A 17,020-nucleotide genomic window follows, 5' to 3' on the forward strand; every position below is an offset into this window, starting at 1 on the left:
AATCGGCTGCACTAAGGAAGAACCACCTTTTTACCCTTCATAGGATATATTGGTCTCCGCTTAAGATATCCAAAATGAGGGGAAGAGGAGATGCCAGATGAACAAGATGTCGTATCCACAAGGCGGATGACATCCACATGTTTTTCACTTGCCCAATGTTGAAGGAATACTGGGACAATGTGGGTAAGACTTTGTCAGAAGCACTGGGTAAAGATGTGGAGATAAGCCTTATTTTAATTTTTTTGGGCATAGCACAGCCCTCAGAGGGGGAGGCGGACTTCACGGGTGAACAGTGTAAACTTGTGTACTATTTAATTCTCTTAGCAAGACGAAAAATATGCAAAAGATGGCGTCAGGCAGACCCCCCATTTTGGAGAGAATGTTGGAACTCGGTCAGATTTTTTTAAAGATTTGGATCAAAAGGTTAATTCCCATAATAATAGAAACGAGCTTGGGCTATTCTGGAAATTACTAGACTCAGAGTAATTGGTATGGCTGGTAAGAACTGTCCAATGATTACACCTCTTGGTCAGCTTATGATGTGCAGCGTGGGCCGGGTCCCATAGAACATCAGCTGAGATCAGACCCTAAGATAGAAGCCGTTGGGTTGCTAGTACCGAGAGGATGCTTATATAATTTTATGGAGGTTATATGAGGACAAAAAAAAAATATGCACGTTTTCAGAGAGGGTCTATTGGAAACAGAGAGAGGCACATTTCATGTGTACCACGGCAAGACTAGTCAGAAGATCTTAGCAGAAAGCAAATTAATTAGCGCACGATACTGGGTTTAAAGTTGCATTTAATTTATTCACTTAGTGCCTCACCCCCTGTGTTTCTATGGTAATGAGCGATGTCATATGCAATTTTGTGTCCCTTATTTTATGTAAAATGTTAGTCCTTCTTCTATTTTTGCAAAATGGCCCAGTTTTTGTTTTTCACATTTTGTTTATCCTAACTATAGGTATAATTTCTTGAAATCTAGAGGAAGGTACACATTTTTCCATCACAGTCATTTACACATTTTCGAGGGTGCTAGTTTATATGTCTATGTTTATATTTTCACCAAGCGTGCAAAAGTTTGAAAAATTAGATCAGAACGAATTAACATTACGTGGAGCGGGCTCCATGCTAATTTTGCGTTTTTCAAAAGGTGAACGTTTGGTATCAAATTTTGATCTGCTACCTCACACTTACTTTGGACTCAGAAGTGAACAAAAGTTTCGAACATTTTCACGACCATCTTTATTCACCGTTCCATTCAAATAAACAATGCACCGTTGTAAGTTAAAGCAGGTTTACAAGACAAAAATATTTTCTTCATTTTTGAGTAAATTGGATCGCTCCCTGATTATTTCCTTTCCGTGCGTTTTTGAAAGAAAATAGCTGAGACACTAATTTATTTTAGAAATGTTCTATAGCTCCATACATCACATGCAGGCTGCTTTAAATTGCTCTTCTAACAAACAACTCGTCTGTAAACAATAATTGAGTTAACTCTCGGACCATGGATCGTACCAAAGCTCTGACGAAGAGCAACAGAAGGAAAAGTGATATTACTTTTCTTTAAAAGTCTCAGGTAAAATTAATTGTCAAGACGTCCTGAGCCACCATGTTTCTACAAATTACCGTTGCTTTTTAACAACATATTTGCCTAGTCCCACCGGCCAGTAGGAAGCACCTCTTCTGACAGTTGACATATCTATTAAAAATCTTCCTATCATTCCTAGTTTTTCAGACGCTTTCTTATTTCAGCCCTGTCAGCAGAACCCTTTTACTGATGTGTATATTTTTAGAGCATCAGCACAGGGTGTCGCTGACTGTTCCCCAAGATGGCGCCCTCTACACTTGGTCTGCTTCCTCAAATTTCATTATCCCAGATTCTTTCCCAGTAGGGTTCGGATACATCCTGCAACAGCATCTGTTCTCCGTTCTGAGGAGTGGGACCATATCTGTAGGTACGACTTCATAATGGGGTTTCTTGTGAATAACCCATGCCACAGGATGTTGTTCAGCTTCTCCAGTTTTTTTTTGCTGAGTCTGTTGTAATGCTGACTGAGTTTAATTCTGAAGGGGACCAGGCATGTTACTGATTGTGAAGTTCCTCTGGTCTTTTCATATTGCTTCTTTTGATCTCCGCAGTAGGTGTCGTCTGATCTAATGATAGACATGGAATATGGGGTTCCCCTCACTTTGGTTAGTGCTATCAACTGCGAAACAGGACATTCCATGTGGATTTCTTTTTTTTTCCTATGTTCCGAATGCTGGTGGAAAGCAACCTTTAATTTACAGTGAGCGATTACAGGTACTGTCCCCTGTAAGATACTTGTAGTGTCTGTTATGAATCTCAAAGCATGCACAGATGCTTCTAAATTCTTCTCTTGCGAAGCTATTGTCTTTAATTTATTCATGGGATTTCTCACTGCTTCCAGGTTCAAAGAACATTTGGAGAATTCTTCTCTCATCAGTTTTATTTCGTCCATGGGTTTCTCCATCAGGACGGCGTTATTATTAGCTTTCACATGCTTTGATGTTATCCGAGGCGCTTCAGTCTAAGTGTTGCCTTTGTTGGGAAATTTAAAGACTCCATCTGTTTATCCATTTAGGTGTATAATTTTTAGCTCCACTAACATCCATTGAAGGTAATCCAGCAATATCGTACTCATGAAAGACTTAGTAGCCATCAATTTTGCAGGGCTACCTAAAAGGGTGAAGCCTATGTCTCGGAGTCTTCTGTTTCTGTCTGGAGATGCTGTCTCTAAGTTGAGTAGAGAGATTACTTCTACATCCCATCTGCTTGACATATATGTTTTCAGAAGGTGTTTTTCAACGGATGGAGTTTAAATCCAATTATTTGTGTGAAAACCTACAGTCAGGATTGTAAGGTGAATACAGCGTCCATGTGGTTTCAAAGGATTTGTTCTGATTATGCATATGCAACTCTTTATAGGAATCCCCTTGTCTGCTCCAGCTTCCAATGCCCGTGTGATGAATTTCTTCAAGTTTGGGCCAGGATTGTCTTGATGAAACCAGCACATTATGAATCCTTGCGCGTTTCTTGAAGGTTGGTATAACTCAATCACACCTATCAGCAATAGTTTCACCTTTTTCTGAGAGATGGGGAGGATGCTAATGTTTGGAACTTTGAATCTTCATCTGTCCAAGTCATCTTCTGAAAGAACCAGCAGCTCTATAGCAGTAACACAGGAGCTATCAATCACCTTGATAATCTTAATGCATCATTTGAATACCTGGGAGAAATAGTTTTCTGATGGATAGTAGACGCATTCTCCAAACTTTATCCGGATTATCCAAATTGGCCAAATCTTCCACCAGGTCATACTATGGTTAGTTACATGGCTCACTGGACTCCGGTCAGGATTTTATTTCACCTCACTGTTTCATCCTCTGTGGGGTTGTGACCCCGGAAACAATACATAGGTAAGATAATCAAGGGCAGGGGTGTTCAGTGTACGTCCAGGGGGCCGGACCAGGGCAGATTTTCATGTCACCTTCAGAAGATAAATGTGTATGCTATGAATGTAAATGGAGCTCATTTACATAGTTAGTGATTATACTGAATGCCTGTCACGGATAGAGCCCCCTGGGTCTACGATAGATAACTCAATTCTAGAGCTTCCTAAATGCTAGCTGGGTAGGACGACTAGGTGGAATGCATCTTAAGTATGAGGGCTACATTTTCCTTGATAAATGTTTTGTAAAAAAAATACCCTGCTCGAGAAGTACACATATTAGGGCCAGATGTACGACCCACCAATTTGCAAGTCTCAAATTGCGTTGCATTTGCGACTCGTAATTTGTGACTCACAAATTGGGATGCACAACAGTGTCTGAGACAATGTTTGCAATTCCCAATGGGGTTACAAATTGCATGCTTCATGCATATTAATGAGGCTGTCGCAATTTGTGACCCCATTGGGAACGGCTGTCACTACCAGGGATGGTGGCCTGCTGGGGTCAGCAGACCACCATGTCTGAGACTGCTTTTAAATAAATCAGTTTTGTTTTTCATATGCAGCCCGTTTTCCCTTTCAGTTTCATGTTTTTAAAGGCAGGCAGTGGTCAATGGGGCCATTGCCTGCCCTTAAAAAATATTTTGAGAGCCACTCACAAAGGGGAAGTGGTCCCCTGGGGACCCCTTCCCGTTTGCGAGTGGTTTACCACCCTTCTGTGAAGGTTCGTAAACTGTAACTGTTTTGCGACCGCAATTGCAGTCGCAAAACAGTCATACATAGTTTCAGGAGTCTCTCTTAGGAAGGGACGCCCTTGGAACGCCCCTTCTTAATAGTGAGTCGCTAATCCTGTTTTGCGATTCGCAAATTGATTTACTCACAAAATAGGATTAGTACATGGGCCCCACGTTGTTTTGCGGTCGCAAACGGGTCTAATACCCATTTGCACCCTCAAAAAACATTAGTACATCTTGCCCAAGGTAGGTGTTATGGGGTGGACGTTTTCCAGAATTTCTCTTTTTTTTAAAAAAAAAAAGGTGTGATAAAAAGTGCATTTTAAAATACAAATGGCTTGTGGATCCATATAATTAGAATACTACCTTGCTGGTGGGGGTAGTTAAACTTAAATTAAAATGAACTTCGTATAAGGTGGGTAAAAGGTGTATTTAAATAGCACTTTGTCCAAGTAACATTGATCAGATCAAGACATGTTTTAAAAATATCTCTAACAGGTAGATTTGGAGACTTCCCTCAAGGTTGTTATAGTGCTCCTTGTGAAAAAAAACAAAGATGTTTAAAAACTTTGAGCCAGAAACACCATGTAGGAGGACATACACTGAAAAATCCTATGGATGTGAAAGCACATTAGACATTGAGTATACATGAACCGAAGTTAAATACTAAGGTATGAGAGCTTCTCCTCCTAACGTAAATTGAGGGATGTTTGTGTTGATTGATGCACTAGAAAAAATCAGTGGGCCAGGAACTGTCACAAATCCTGTATGCTACTGGTAAAAATTTGGGGAAACAGCCATTACAGTGCGGCTATTACCACGCATAGCATTTACCACGTAATTGCTACAACGCATGGATCGGTCCCACGCTTAACCTATATCATGTGTCATGAAGATGCGGAAGTTTTTTCCCCCACCCGTTCGCGGTATTTTCTGCGTGGTTGCGGCTCGCCAACTTACCCATGCGGTTGCTCGCGGGCGCGGCCATCTTGTTTTCACTTGTCTCGCGGAACATTCTCTCTCAATTCTTTTTTTAGAATACGTCCTATGTATGATACGTCCTATGTATGAAACTGAAAAAATATTGTAATTAAAGGATTCAAAATGTGCAAGGGAGTTTAGAGATCATCAGAGAAAACGATGTAACAAGAACAATTGATGGAGGGAATGCTGAACAATGTCAAACATTTACCCCCAGTAGAGAGATCTGGTCCTAAATCCATTGTTTTTTTTGCTCACCACGCCATTCCAGTTTGGACCCAGCCATATGCAAATCAGTCTTGACCCCGCTCTCCCTGGTAACAGTCCAGCCAGAACTGCCAGGCCAGGTCCTCCCTGGACAGAAAACAAGCATCCTAGGACCAGTTTCGGCGTGCCACCCCTCATCAGGCAGGCTAGCTTGACCCCAGTGGCATTTTGAGTATGGGACCCATGTCTGGACATTCCCGTCCCACTCAGGGTGACAAATGTAAAAAGAACAATTGATGGGCGGAATGCTGAACAATGTCAAAGAATCACTCCTCATCAGCCAAGCTAGTATGGTGAGCATGGGACCCAGGTCTGGGCATACCTATCTCACTCACGGTGAAAAATGCAAAAAGCTGACAGCTGATGGACAGAATTCTGAACAAAGAGAACTATGACAAAAACTGATGTTTATTCTTGCCATTTATTTTTTCACATTGTGATATCCAGCTGACAACTAGCCTCATGCCATGTGTGACATTGCCAGCCAGTCCTAGATTTTCCCAAAAAGCACTTCACATGATGGAAGTTTTGAACCAATCTTTACAATATTAAATACTAAACTACAAGTTCCAATATGCAAAATGCAAAACCATGTTATCTAAAATAGTAGGAGTGGTTAAAGGTGGTCCATAAGGAATTTTGCCACTTGGCAGTTCTGAATATGATTAACAATTCCAACACTGTAATTATATGTTCACTTATCTCCTTTAAATGCTTAACTGCGGTAGACAAACTGTTCATGTCTACTGCACTACTTTAGCAGTGTGGTGGACGTTAACGGTTCATTCACCACAGAGCAGTAAGAAAATCCTTCTGTTGCAAATATACGCCAAGTGAAGACCACAAGGTTAGTACCTTGACTTCATATAGTCACAGTTTTCATCTGTTCCTGTCACAGGCATATCTTCAGCCACAAAATGGTATACCAGTTTTTAGAAGAAGAGTGGGAATGTTGAGTGGCCAAAATACCGTAGCTTCTCTCATTGCCAGAATGCACCAATTCTGAAGGTGCATTCAAAATTGCATTTAGGAAAGTCTGATTTGGAGAATTGTAGGAACACTGTGTGGTACGAACTTTGTGGATCTCCAAAGATTTCAGATCTTTCCCTCAGACATATGAGGAACATACTAGTTTTTTGCCAAAGTTTTTAGTTTGCATAGCACTCTGGTTAAGAAAAGGTTGTGGTATCCATGCAGGTCATATCAGCCTGGACTCAAAATATGTGGGTTTGTTAGGTTTCCCCTGGTGTATGTTGAACCTGGGCCCAAATACCTCAACTACCCACATCACCATAAAGGGTCAATTTTCAAGGCAAATTTTTGATGTTTTTACATTGCATATTGGCGCCTTTCCTGCCATGGGTGACATAACTTGTCACACATGTGGGGTATTATTTTTATCAGGAGAGAATACCATGGATGCCTCCAAATTCCAGACCTTTCTCTCATAGAAAACTGAGGAAAATGCACACTTTTGCCAATCTTTGATGATCACCTGGAATTCTGGGTAAAAAAAAAAACTGGTAGTGGGATTCAAGAATGCCACACCACCCTGAACTCCCCGGGGTGCTTAGTCTATACAAATTCCTGTTTTGTTAAGTTTCCCTTGATAGGAGCCAGGTCTTGCCCAAATACTGCAGATACTTACATCACCACAATGGGCACATTTGCATGGTGAAGTTTTGTTGTCTCTATGTTGCATTGTGGTGCCCTTTCTGTGATGGGTAATACACCCAGCCAAACAAGTAGGATACCATTTCCACTGTGAGCAGTGTGGGAATGCTGGGTGGTCAAATATTTCAGCTACCCTCATTGCAAAAGTGTGTCGGGATAAATGCGGGCACACTGTGTGGTAGGAATTTTTTGGATCCCCACAGATTATGGAACATGTGGAAAATGCATTTTTGTAACCAAGTTTTTATGTTTGTGGGTAAAAAAGGCTACTGAGATCCACACAAGTCACACCATCCTGGAATTTCCTGGGTGTCTAGTATTCTGAAATGTTTGGATTTGGCAGGTTTCCATTGGTGGCGGGTGGGCACGGCCCCAAATACTACAGCTACCCACATTGCCAGATGGGTCAATTTTCAAGGCACAATTTTAATATTTCCTTGTTGTGTTTTGGAGTCCTTCCTGTAGTAGGAAATAGGCCCAGTCAAACAAGGGGTACATTTTTTATCGGGAGAGGTTTGGAAATACAAAGTAGTAGAACATTTGTTTTAAATGACTGAATTCCTCTCAATTTTTTGGCTCCTACATATAAGCCAGTGTGCAAGAAAGGCTACATTTTGAAACAACACTCTGAATCATGCTAGTATGGATAAATATAATTACAGAGTTTTATAAATAATCATTATTCCTAAACTCAGTATTGGAGGCATATTTTGAATGTGCATAGGTTGCCTTCAAATTTCTCATTGATTTGATTTTACAGTATGAATTTCTGCATAGTCGGTAGACAAAGAAATATCATTATATGCTGCAGCTCAGTTATTAGCCTTGGATATCGCTAGTTTTTGGGCAACCAACAAACACTACATATCCCTGTGACAGAAGGGACTGATGGACGTTGAATGGTATATTCTGTAAATCATCCATTGGGCCAAAAGGTTACAGATGAAAAGTGTGTCACCTTTTTCTCTTTTTCACATTTCAATAATTATTTTCTTGGAGAAAACCATGAGCACAAATGACCTCTTGCTAAATTCCAAATGTTGCCTACTTTTCAGAAAATGTATAGCTTACTGCGTCAAAACATGGGTTTCACACCAGTTTCCACCACAAACTGCAAGTTGGTAGAAACCGCACAGGAAAAATCAACTATCACATAGGAAAATGCAAACACTGTAGAAAAAATATTATTGTTTCAACTTTGTCTGTTTCTGAAAGATAGGGAGACAGTGATCTGAGGACAGCAAACATTTTCTTGTTGACATTTTTTTTTACAAATACTTATGCTTTTATGCATATCATTTTCCCCCACTTTAAAAACAAAACATGTTTGCAATATTTTGACGATTTTCTCTGTTCACTCCAGTTGAATCCAAAAACCTTAGGCACCTTTTGCATGAACAAAGGTAATGAATGCACCAGGTACCTACCCTAACATCAAAAAAGGGCTCCCACTGGAGGTGGAACAGCCTTATCTGCTAAGGGGTTAAAAGAGCAATCAATAATATGATTCCAACATGCTGTTGGCATACCTGTTGCCCTAAAACTGATTACATTGTGATTGTTTATCAGGAATGAGGGTTTAGGGTTATTTGGAGTCCTCCCTTTTGACACATACTTTCAGCCTGAGCATCACTCACAAAAGAGATATGGACTGGTTCACCACCATTTTTTCTTTAAATAAAATCACAGTGCTGTTTATCAGCATATTTGCTTGCTTTCCCTAGGAGGATAATAAAAGTTCATCAAGAGCCTGGCACCCCTGACATCAGTTCATGACTCACGAGGTACCTGTCCCCCGTTTGAAGCCCTCTGCCCTAGAACCTCACCGGTTGCCAACTTCAAACGACCATAGCATGGATGACCATAATATGGTGGCAAGACAAGTTGGAGCCTGATTGAACCATTTGAGGCTGAGACTGTGATAAGGCGGATATCAAAATGTTAGTCAAAGGTCACAAAATGGCAAGGCAAACAACTCTTTTCTCCAGCTGCAGGAATTATTTAAGCATTACACTTTCACTGTCTGGGAGCACAGTCCTCAACCTCCGTCTTGTGCTAGGTGAGGACAAGGTAATCCAAAATGGATCCCACTGGCCTCCATTACCATGGCTCATTCACACACCAAGCATGTGCCTCTCCAGCTAAACATACACTTACACACTTAAAAACAGTGATATCAGCACAAGCGTCTGGGCAAGTGCATGCCTGTGGAACCTTTCACAGGTTGTCCAATAGACCGCCCAAGTGACCAAGATAAAAAGGTCTTGTCACACTGTGATGTTACTACCACACTATGTACTATGAAAAAGGCAATATACCAGATTTACATTCAGTTGGGTACTCAGGACAAGGGCACATGCCTGTGTACCATGCAGGGAACATTTCAACCCAAGCAGTCAGTCTTGGCTTGTACACGTCAGACACTTCTTAAATTTAATCCCTAGCTTGTGTTTGCTTTACAGACCACCAAAATATGCAAGCAAGTCACTCTGAAGTCCTTTTTCGTAGGTCACTGGATAGTGTTGTGCCTTGAAAATGTGCAGCTAAACTCTTCTGTAACCATGATTGTGGCACAGCCACCTTCTTCGAATGTAATAGTAGCCCACTCTAGAGATCTCTTAAGTCAGGATTCTTTTATAACCTTTGGGGCCCCCCAATGAGAAACAATGCAGTGTGACATATGTGAATGTGTGCGTTACACACCCGCCTCCTAGCATACCACACAGGAGCAGGGCCTGCCAGCCTACTCAGGAGATGGATCTAGCCAGAACGCCATCATGGGTAAGAATGCTCATTTCGGACCAGCTCCCACTATGCATCAAGGCAGTGTAAGGAGTATAAGGGGTGAGAAGTGAGGGCCCCCTTACTGATGGCCCCTCCATGATGCATCACACAGCTTGGAGCCATTGCACACCGCCTTGACAAGGATAGGATAGGCTAGGATAGGATCATCACTTATAGAGCGCGAACAAATGCCGAGGCGTCTTGGCGCTAGTCCATAGAGAGAGACCACTCCATCTAACACCGAGTCGTATCAAACAGCCGTGTTTTTATCAATTTTCTGAAAACTTGGTGACTTTCCGTAAGTTTAACAAAGCCAGGGAGCTCATTCCACCGGCTAGCCGCGTGAAACGAAAAAGCTCTACCAGCCCATCTGGATTTTTTGACACGATTAAGTTTCAGCAAGCTTTGCGTAGATGACCTAAGTGTCCGACCCGGGAGATATGGACTGAAGAGCTTCTGAACTTCCTGAGCTCCCCCCCCCATAGACAGCCTTATGGACTAGGCATAATGCCTTGAACTCTATTCGCTGCTGAACTGGGAGCCAGTGCAGTGCTTTGATTCCCTCGACAACAGACTGGTCCCTAGGTACATCCAACAAGAGTCTAGCTGCCGCATTCTGCAGAACCTGCAGTCTCTTCAGCAAGGTCTTGTTCAATCCTAGCAGTACTGCGTTACAATAGTCCATTTTAGACAGCACTAAAGCTACCACCACATTCCTGCGAAGATCAGGATTGATAAAAGGGAAAATCTTCCGCAATATCCTGATTAAGTAAAAGCAGGAGGAGGCAAGGTTACTGACATGTGCAGAGAAATTAAGTTGGTTGTCGAATACCACTCCCAAATTTCTGACCTTGAGCACAGGACAGGGACATTCACCTGCCTCCGCCGGCCACCAGGAGCTATTCCATACAGGACTTCCCGGGCCAAATTCCATTATCTCCGTTTTCTCTGTATTAATCTTAAGAAAGTTTTCTCGCATCCATCTCATGATTTCGGACATACAGCTATGAAACTTCCTAGCCGTGTCATTCGATTCTTCACCAGCCGAAACTATAAGCTGGGAATCATCAGCGTAGGAGATTACAGTAAAGCCCTGAGCCCTAATGAGCTTGGCCAAAGGGGCTACGTAAATGTTGAAGAGCGTGGGGGACAAAGAAGAGCCTTGTGGCACACCACATGGTAGGTGGAAAGGGTCCGACTGTAGTCCGTCCCATGACAGGCTATTATCTCTACCATCCAAAAAAGAGGCTAGTAGGTCCAATGCCCTTCCCTGTACCCCAAACTTCTGAAGCCTTCGAAGCAACACCTTGTGATTAACGGTATCGAAGGCAGCCGAGAGGTCCAACATCACCAATACTGCCCGACCTCCCCCGCCTACTATAGCCCGTACATTTTCTGCTGCGATCAACAATGCTGACTCCGTAGAGTGCTGGGCACGAAAACCGTGCTGAGAAGAGTCAAGCAGATCGTGGGCCACCAAATGTGCCGTAAGGGCACGATTTAGTTCTTTCTCCAGGATCTTCGCCCCCATGGGCAGGGCAGAAATTGGACGATAGTTCTTTAAGACGAGAGGGTCTAATGTAGCTTTTTTTAATAAAGGTTTAATTATTGCCCTCTTCCAGCAAGACGGATAGCGCCCAGATTGCATTGCTATGTTAATTACCTGGGACAGCTCCTCCGCTATCACCTCAGCGGCCAAGTGGAAAACTGCTGGAGGACAAGGATCTAGAGGTGATCCTGAGTTTGTTGAGAGAATCAACCTCTGAGTTTCCTCCACCGTAATTGAAGCAAACTCACTAAGTCCCATGTTGTTCCTGGGGCCCAATTCCGGCCCTACCTTTCCCCCCTCTAGACTGTAACACATGCTACTAAACTCATTATAGATGACCTGGACCTTCTCTTGGAAATATACTGCCAACTTTTGGCACATTTCTTGGTCCGGTCGATAGTTGTTGTCCTGGGGTGGTTTAGCCAGAACTGTTATAGTTCTGATCAACTCCTTAGTCGAGTTGCCGGCATCCCTGATTTTGGCTGAAAAATAAGCACTCTTGGCTGCCACTATCGCATGCTTGTAGGCTGCAAGGGTGCAATTATAATGTGCTTTGCCCTCAACACTGTCATCCTTTCTCCACGACCGCTCAGCCCTTCTACATGTGGCCTTCAAGGTCTTAAGCTCAAAGTTGTACCAAGATGCACTTGGTTTGGTTCTCCTAGTACCAAGTAGCTTCCGAGGGGCTACCCTTTCCACCGCCGACTCCAACCAATCCTTAAAATGCATTGACGCCACGGAACTATCATTAGTAAAGACAGGACGTGACCCGGCCAATATAGGGAGTAGTTTCTCAGCAGTAACCTGAGACCATGGTCTGATCATACTGTTCTCTACTCTATGACCTAAGGAAATAACTGATATCCCAGTCATAATGGTGAAATTTACTGCCTTATGATCAGTAACTCAACTCAAGGACTACGACTATGGCCTACATGTGGCTGTGAACAGCAGAGACAACCTTCTCCCCCACACCCTAAAGAAGCATACCCTCGCTGGTCCACCGGTCCTGGGCATGGATTGCCTTTGGCGCTACTAGAGCGCACACCTACCAGGGCCCCCTGTGCATATGCATATGGGCACCATCGGCTGCACACTGGCCGCATACCTCGATGGGAATCCTAGTGGGAGCCCTATCTTCCTCTAATAATGCTGGCAATGTTTTTTGGGAGCATGCACTTGGTCCACTACAGCCTTTGCCCCCAGAAGCTGGACACCAGTGCAGATATTCTGCCTCTGATCTGGGAGGCCACCAGCCAACAACGTCCTTTTGAACTACTCAGTCCGGCCTGGTGATCTCAGGGGGAGACTGATTTTAGAAGAAAAGAGCTGTGCCCATCCCACTTTCTCCCTCTCCCCACATACTACACTGAGGGCTTCAAGAACTGTGACACAGGTGACCAGTGACACATGGACCTGGGGCACAGGATACTGACTTTAAGTGCCTGAGAGTGTGGGGAACCATAAGGGACTGAGACTGCGCATCTTTTGTCCTGCACTGGGGATTAGAGCGAGCCTATCCTCTGCCTGTATACTTAGTACCGCATCAACGCTCTCTGGTTTGGCCTATTGAAAGCCAACACGTTAACTTCTCTTCATGGGGTTGTGGCGCAAAATAAATCATCTGCTACATCAATGGTGGGCCATCAGGAAATTTCGATGGGTCTGATCTTCAAAGAAATCACTACAGTGGGGCACCGACTGGAAATGATAGACACTAAAATCACAGACCTCACCAAAGACATGAAAGCCATCTGAACAGAGATTAGAGCCTTTCACGGATAACTGGATGTCATGGACAATCGTCTCACCACACTGGAAATGTGGATGGCCCACTCGGATTCCTGGGACTCAGAAAGAACTATGGCGCATCCGGCACAGAATTGTTGATCCAGAGGACAGGAGACACAGAGATAATGTCCGCTTCTTTGGCCTCCTGTACATATGGAACAGAAGGATATGAGGGGCTTCCTCCGTGATCGGAATTCCCGCATCACAGATTTCACCTTCACGCCACCACTAGTGCTGCAGAAGGCCCACCGCGTACACTTTTGCAGGCTGGGTACTAAAGAAAGTGCTTGACCGATCATCACATCTTTCCTCCGACATGAGCAGGCCTGCCAGGTTCTTGCTGCAACCCGTAAACATGGCCCCTACGACTACAGGGGTCATAAATTCTGTATGTCAGCTGGATTTTCCAGAGGACAATTGAGAAAAGGAGGGATTTCCTTTCCTTTCACCCAATGCTATGAAAACGAAACATAAAATACAGACTTTTCGAACCCACATGCATTTGGATCACGCTGAATGGCAAATCCAAGGACTTCCTTGAATCAGGGGATCTTTGAGCCTTCCTCAAAAGCCTTCAAGAGTCTGTTAGGGATACCTCATCTACATCCCCCACTAAAGACACACACACCACCAAGGATGATGAGAAACCTGCTGTATGGTCAGGCTCCAGTACAGAGGCTTTTACTCCCAAAGCAGAAAGGATAGAGCAACCAGAGCAGTGGTAGAACTCACGCAAGGCTTTGGGTGGAATAAGTCTTGCGTACTGCAGAAGACGGTCCTGGACCTTGATCGGGACAACACCGATCATTGATGCCACCCATGGCCTGCTGTCTAGCCCAATGGCTGTTGTCTCTGACTATGCTTTTGCATTTACTCTTTACTTCATGTGTGGTTTGCATTGTTAGGATGTTTATCTGATTTGTCCCCCACTGGTTGTGAACCCTCTAAGATACAGTCCACCTGTTACATGGTTGCATCACAATCTCCCCTCTCCTCACCCCTAGCAGGCCCCTGTCCCTGTCCTGGCTTAATGCACCATCACAGTCCTTCCTCCTTCTCGTGTTTCAGTGGACTGGGGGACAGGACTGACACCTTGCACAGATGAGAGGCTTTTTGACTGCCCTCTCCTCACCCAGGCATGTTTATTGACCTGCACCACCCTCCCCCTCCACGTGGTACGAACCCCTGGTTGCACTCCCTGCAGACTACAGTTTAGCCTAGTTTTTCATCTACGGCTGCCACTGCCAGCCATTCTCTGACATAGATACTTGTCTCTCCCTTCCATCCCCCAGTGATCTCATCGGTTCCTGGGATTCGGGCATCTCTAAGGTTTCAACTCGCCAATCAAAGTTACCTTTCCACACCTTAGCGGGACCTAGGTTTCATGTCCTGCAACCTCCTCCCTTTCACCCCTCACCTCCTTCCTCTCCCCTCCCTTGTTCCATCATGTACACTCTCCCATCACCACCACTCTTCCCCCTCACACCACCACCGCTCACTGATCCACCATTTGCGTCCCCCTCCCCTGCCACCCTGAACCAGGCACGGGCTCCCTCCCTTCTGCTACTCGAGAGACTCCTACTGCCTCCTGTGGGCAAGACCTGCAACACAATAAAAAAACAGAAAATATATTTGCTCCCGCCTCTCCTCCTGGTTCTTCCCTTACAACCCCCACTCTCACTGCTGCTCTGCTATACTTGAACTACCCAGAAAACATCTCATGCTATCACCGCTATTCTCTGACTTCATACATTGTCCCTACATAATGGCGACAAAGACTTTGACTGTTCTGATATGGAATGTACACAACCTCACACATTACATTTAGCACAAGGATTTGCTCGCATACTTGAATTCTAAACATATAGACATTGTCCTATTGCAGGAAATCCACCTTACTAATGCAGAAGGAGACAAAACTGAAGCTGGACCGGGTGGGCAAGGTTACATATAGCAGCCGGTTCACCTCAAATGGATGATGGCAAGGCTAACATGCCTAGGAAATGCAGGGTGGCCATTCTTTGTGCAAAACGCTCCCTCAGCGGGGGCTTGATGTATGCCCCAGTAAGGTATAAAGTGTCATTCTTACTTCAACTGAACCGTATCCTGATGGAACTGGACATCCCACCCATGTTCATTGGAGGAGACTGAAATCTGAACCCTGATGCTATTATGGACTGCACAGGACCAATTAATGTGGCCAACAATGCTGATAAGGAGCTCATGTGCTACTTATTTTCTGACCAGGGACTCCTATATGTCTGCGGCCTCCTCCACCTTTCTGAAAGGGAATATAACTATGTCTCCCCATGCAGGGTACTCTATCTAGATTGGATTACTTTCTCCACTCCCAATCCCTAGTCTCAATGGTCGAGGATGCCATGATCCTGGAAGGCACACTCTCAGATTGGTCAGGCTGGTCAGATTGTCAGACAACCTCAGTGAATACCGTACAAGTTTGCTGACTATTATATGGGCCTCTGTACGCCAAAGACTCATGCTAATGCCACTCAAAGGGACAGGTTACTCAAATCCTGATGCCTCAACACCTCCCACTACAAGATGCTTGCAAAGAAGGAGAACCTCCAATCGCACCTTACAACCTAATTGGAACATAACACTTGGTTTGTCACATCTGCATAGACACTATGAGTAACAGCAAAATCCACCATTAGGAAGCAAATAACCAACAAATGCGCGATGCTGCTCCATACAACAACCAAAGAGCTGCTCAACAGGTCTCACTTGAGTCCACAATCCGGGATCCGACTCGGATATACTCGGCCCACCCCTCCGATGCCTTTAGGTAACAGCTTGAGAAAGTGAAAATTGAGCTTAATGCTCTTTTCACATCAAAGGCGAAGTACGAACACCATAGACTACAATCCTGCCACTTTAAAAAAGGTGAAAAGTTCGGTAGATTGCTGGTGGAGCAGCTGAAACAAAGGGAAGTGATAGTGGCCATTCCGGCCATCAGAAACCAGGCTGGTCAGATTGTCAGACCTCAGTGAATACCATACACGTTCGCTGACTATTATACGGACCTCTGTACCCCAATGACCCACACTAATGCCACTCAAACAGACAGGTTCTTTTAGAGTTTCTGCCTTTCGCAACTTAATAAGAAGGACCGGTCATTGCTCACAGGCGAGATCACAAAAGAAAATATAGATATACAAGATATTTCAAGCTTGCCTTATGATAACGCTCCGGGGGAAGATTACTTCACCATGGAATTTTACAAATGAACTAAACCCGACATTGTTGAGTCTCTATATGCTATCCTCAGGGAGGTGGACCAAATGAACCACCTGGGACCAGCCTCCAAAAACAGTGCTCCCCAAACCGGGTAAACACCCAATGTCCTGCTTCGGCTAAAAACCCATCTCCCTCAGTAACAAGGACATCAAGGTTGTGACCAGCATATTAGCTACCCACATTAAACAGGTAATTCCCACGCTTATCCATTTCCACACAAGTGAGCTTCATCCTAGGACAAGCTTCTCACAAACACCTCTGTACTCTAGCCCACGTCCGACGGCTCACCAAGGCCATACCAAAGGAAGCCCTGGCCTTCTTGCTCAATGCCAAAAAGGTGTTCAACTGTATTGAGTGGGATTACCTTTTTGTGAGTCTCCTCAAATGCGGGCTCAGTGATGTCTTTATCGCTAGGGCCCGGTGGCTTTATGACTCCCCCGCTGCTCAGGTGAGCTGTGGGGGTTGCTTATCAGACCAGGTTCCGGTGCAGCGTGGAATGTGACAGAGCTG

Source organism: Triturus cristatus, chromosome 4_1 (genome assembly GCF_964204655.1).
Source record: "Triturus cristatus chromosome 4_1, aTriCri1.1, whole genome shotgun sequence".
Lineage (NCBI taxonomy): Eukaryota > Metazoa > Chordata > Amphibia > Caudata > Salamandridae > Triturus > Triturus cristatus.